Source organism: Arvicanthis niloticus, chromosome 15, assembly GCF_011762505.2.
Source record: "Arvicanthis niloticus isolate mArvNil1 chromosome 15, mArvNil1.pat.X, whole genome shotgun sequence".
In the NCBI taxonomy this organism is placed as follows: Eukaryota; Metazoa; Chordata; class Mammalia; order Rodentia; family Muridae; genus Arvicanthis; species Arvicanthis niloticus.
This window is the reverse complement of record NC_047672.1, coordinates 60957985-60963303: the sequence shown is the minus strand read 5'-3', so window position 1 is coordinate 60963303 and position 5319 is coordinate 60957985. Positions and strand designations below refer to the sequence as shown.

Sequence of the window (5319 nt, the reverse complement as noted above, 5' to 3'; positions counted from 1 at the left end):
TTCAGTGTATCTTGTTTTATGTTGAGGTTGTTGATCCACTTAGACTTGAGCTTTGTGCAAGGTGACAAATATGGAACTAATTTTATTTTTCTATATCCCAACTGCCAGTTAGACCAGCATCATTTATTGAAGATGCTTTCTATTTTCTATTGTATATTTTTGGCTTTTTGTCAAAGATCAAGTGTCCATAATTGTGTGGTTTTATTTCTGTGGATTTTTTTTCATTAAGTATTTTGGATTTATACATAAAGTAATGATATTTTAAAACTCTACATTGTGATATTACATATTTTTTAAATCTACAAAATATTAAATAATGCTGTGATTTACACTTACAAAATGGCTATATTTTTATAGGGTCAGAAAGAAGAAGGAGGGAAAAAGGTCTTTAGTTTTTAATTTTTCAAGACTTGAAGGGAACTAATTGATGTCAATAATTTACTAAGACTTCAAAAGGCCACCAAGAGTCTTTTTACCTGAACAGATTATAGAATTAGGTTCAGATGAAGTGCAGACATTCAGAATGAAGGTATTGGAGATTTGAGAACTTTGGAAATAATAGCCACAGTTCAGCTTACAGACTGTTCATATAATGTCTGTATATTCACCATACTACTTAAACAACACATACAAAAAAGGACAACTTTAAGTAGTACATGTGACTGTAGAAACACTGAGAAGGGATTTAAGCTTCCAGTTATAAGGCACACTCCTATACCTGGTCCAGTTTCCCTTAATATAAGATAATCTACTTAGTGCAATTCCTATCAATATTCTGATGACATTCCTCACAAAAACATGGAAAAAAATCTTTAAATTTGCATGGGAATGCAACAGGCCTACGATAGTCAAAGCAATCCTAAGAATAAGGAACGACGTTGTATGCATCGCAATAGCAGACCTCAAATTACACTACAGTGCTGTAGTAGCAAAAACAGTGTAAAGCTGGCACTACAATGGATATGCCAGTCAATGGAATGGAATGGAAATCATAAAAGTAAGCATATAGAGCTATATAAGGGTATAAAAATACATACTGGAAAAAATTGTTTCTGTAGCAAATGATTTTGTTAAAATAAGATATCTACATAAAAATGACATTAGGTTCATATCTGTTTTTCTATACAAAGATCAATTTAAAATAAATCTAAGACATCAATATAAGATTTAAAACTGAAATTGTAGGAGAGAAATGGGAAAAAAAACTTAAAGAAGTAGGAACACACCAAAATTCTCTGAAAAAGACTCCAATAGCACAGGAAATAGCCCCAAGAATAGGCAAATATAATGACATGAAATTAAAAAGCTTCTGTACAGAAACAATAAAACAATCATCAGAGTAAAAAGCCCACTGAATGGGAGAAAATCATTGCTACCTATAATTGATGCAGGTTGTTAAGATCTGAAATTCAAAAGGACCAGCAAAATGTACACACACACACAAACACACACAGTGTTTCAAAAAAGGACCAGTCAGTTCTTAAAAGAGGAAATACAAGTAACCAGTAATTTTTTTTATTATTTCTTTATATGATGTTGTAATTACATAATTTCCTTTTCTTTTTCTTCCCTCCACATTCTCCCATGTGTGCCTCCTTCTTTTCTTTCAAAATTATAGTTTATTTTTTCATTTATTGTCATTGTATACATATGCAAATGCAATGCATATATATATATATATATATATATATATATATGCAAAAAGATAAATACATCAGGCTCAGTCTGTAAAATGTTAATTATATGTATCTTTTCAGGGCTGACCTTTTGTATTCAATAACCAATTGGTGTATTCTTCCCTGAAGAAGACTTTCTCCAACTCTCAGCATTCTTTCCCCACCTGTAGTTCTTTCTATAGGGTTGAGGTCTCCTGGGTTTTTCCTAGTCCACATTACTCTGATTATTTCCATTCATGTTCTGCTCTTATGGCAGTTGTGTTGTTGAGACTTCATGGGTATTTCATCAGCATTCCCAAGAGATACAACCTCACAGAAACCCAGATCTTCTGGTTCTTTGAACATTTTTGCCCCTTCTTATACAATTATCCCCCAGCTGAGGTCCTGTGGGATTTTTATGGTAGATATATTCATTGAACTGGGCTTCACTATGATCAGTAAATATTATTAAAAGTGTTAGACATTCTTATTCATCAGAAGAATATGAGTTAGAGCTACTTGAGATTCCATATGATGTCAATAATAATAAATAGCATCAAAAAGAGAAAGAAATAAACAATGCTGAGGACAGTGTGGAGAAACAGAACACTGATTCACTGATGATGGAGCATTAATTGTTAGAGCCATTCTGGAAATGAGTATGGAGATTTCTCCACAATTTAAGGGTGAAATTACTATCTAATGCAACACTGTATCAACACTGGGTATAGTCTCAAAGCATTGTAAATCTTACCATAGAAGTTGGACTAAACTAGATGTCTATCCTCAGATGAATATATTAAAAATGTTATTCATAAACACAATGGACTTTTTCATATGGAAGAAGGAAAATAAAATTTTGAAATTTGTAGGTAAATGGATAGATCTGGAAATTAATGTAAGTGATGTAACATTCTGAATGAAAAATACTTGATGCTTTTGTCTATTTTTTGAAGCTTAAATTTTAGTGTGTGTACACACTCACATGTACTGAGGTGTGGGTTATGAAACTAGAAACTAGACTAAAAACAGGAAGATAAGATCTTAAAGGAGGGAAGAAAAATAAGAGGGTAATAGAACATATGTAACACAAAAACAAAATGAGGAATGCTTGGATAATAAAGAATGTAGTGTATGGTGTGGCAGGAGGCTTGGGAAGGGGACTGGAGGATGGAGACAAATAAAAATATAATATAGCTCTCTGCTCCTCCCTGTTACACAGACAGCCACATTTTCTCATGCAGTGCCAGCCTCATCCTGTAGACAAGATGTGAAGGTCGTTGTGAATGGATTTGGCCGTATGTTTCCATCAATAACCCCTTCATTGACCTCAACTACATAATCTACATGTTCCAATATGACTCTACCCATGGCAAATTCAACTACACAGTCAAAACTGAGAATGGGAAACTTGTCATCAACGGAAAGGTCATCACCATATCCCAGGAGCGAGATCCTGCTAACATCAAATGGGGTGATGCTGGTGCTGAGTATGTCATGGAGTCTACTGGTGTCTTTACCACTATGAAGAAGCCCAGGGCTCACTTGAAAGGTGGGGACAAAAGAGTCATCTCTGCCCCTTCTGCTGATGCCCCCATGTTCGTGATGGGTGTGAAGCATAAGAAATATGACAACTCACTCAAGATTGTCAGCAATACATCCTATACCACCAAGTGCTTGACCCCTCTGACCAAGGTCAACCATGACAACTTTGGCATCATAGAAGGACTCACTGCCACTCAGAAGACTGTGGATGGCCCCTCTGGAAAACTGTGGCATGATGGCCATGGGGCTGCCCAGAACATCATCCCTGCATCCACTGGTGCTGCCAAGGCTGTGGGCAAGGTCATCCCAGAGCTGAACATAAGCTCACTGGCATGGACTTCCATTTTCCTACCCCCAATGTATCCATTGTGGATCTGACATGACGCCTAGAGAAACCTGCCAAGTATGATGACATCAAGAAGGTGGTGAAGCAGGCATCTAAGGGCCCACTAAAGGGCATCCTGGGCTACACTGAGGACCAGGTTGTCTCCTGAGACTTCAACAGCAAATCCCACTCTACCACTTTTGATGCTGGCATTGCTCTCAATGACAACTTTGTAAATGCCATTTCCTGGTATGACAATGAATACAGCTACAGCAACAGGGTGGTGGACTTCATGGACGACATGACCTCCAAGGAGTAAGAAACCCTGGACCACCCACCCCAGCAAGGACACTGAGAGCAAGAGAGAGGACATTGGTTGCTGATGAGTCCCTGTTCCAACTCAGCCCCCCAACACTGAGCATCTCCTCACAATTTCCATCTTAGACCCCCATAACAACAGGAAGGGCCTAGGGAGCCCTACCTACTCTCTTGGATACCATTAATAACATTTGCTGCACCCACAAAAGGAATACAATATAATAATGATCAACATTTAAGCAAGGACGGAGGAAGAGATGAAGGCGGTTCTACTGATTCATTGTGTGGATAGCCTGGGGACAGGGAGAGTAGCTGCCTCCAGTTGTGTACCAATTAATAAACCCACAAAGTTCCAATGAATAGTCCCAATACAGTGATCACACAATTGAACCTGGTTAAATAAATTGATTAAATTTTCATGGACATAAAGAAAAATAGAATTTGTGTAAATATGGGTGGATCTGGAAGTTAAAGTGATGTAGCACATTCTGACTGGAAAACGCTTCACGCTTTTGTTCGTATGTGGTTCCAAAATTGTAATGCATATTTGTTTGTTCACAGAACAAAACCGAAAGTAATGAAAACAAACCAGGTATGGTTGAGGAGAAAAAAGAGACTCTGAGGAGAAAGTAACAATTATATTAAGATATGAAATTTTCAAAGAGCTAACAATAAAAATGCCATAATGAATTACTTTGTTTGCTGAATTGAAAGAAAAAAAACTAATTAAATTCTCCTTAAGATATTTGTTTAAATTGAGCCCTTTCAAATCATAGTCTGATACTGATAGAGGATTTTACAAGTACCAAGAAGAGAATTTTTTTTCAGCTTAGGTATTTCAATGAACCAATTGTATTTTTAAATTGCTTTTATATGATAAACATTAGAAGAAAACTAAAGGTTTACAAAGCAGGTACCAGTACTCAGGAGGCTCCAGTGAAATTTTTGTCTCTATAAAGACTAAAGATTTGTGATCTATGTTGGTGGTGACCTTAGAAGAAAAATCAAGGGAATAAATTATTGTGTCAAAATTACCTTTATAGTCAATGTTTTCGATGTCATAGGGCAATCTCTGCTTCCCTTTATTCTTATAATTGTATCAGTTTCTCATTGTTAAAGAATTCTTCACCCTAAGCTACTCTATTATTTCTGGAATTTGTTGAAAGGTCAGTGAGTCTCAGGAGCTGTGATTACTTTTTCTAGCTGACATTTATTGATCTCATTACCTTCATACTCATATTTCAAAAACGTTTTTTTCATTCTGTTACCATTTCAAAGATGACAGAAAGGCTGCAGTGCTCACTGTATTAGAACTAGGTGTAATTAAAGCTGTATTCGGTTTCACGACAATTTCTCTTTCAGGAACTGTGGCAGGTATTGTTTATAAATTAGATTGTTATAATTAGGAAACCCAATGTGCATAAAAATCAAGACTAAATTTATATTCTAATATATACTTTCTATCTTATCATAAAA

General features: G+C 35.9%; 1 pseudogene; it reads left to right on the top strand.

Annotated features, from left to right (window-relative positions):
- The first annotated feature begins 822 nt into the window (after positions 1-822).
- On the top strand, positions 823-3844 carry LOC143434455 (glyceraldehyde-3-phosphate dehydrogenase pseudogene; annotated as a pseudogene).
- The last annotated feature ends 1475 nt before the right edge of the window (positions 3845-5319 follow it).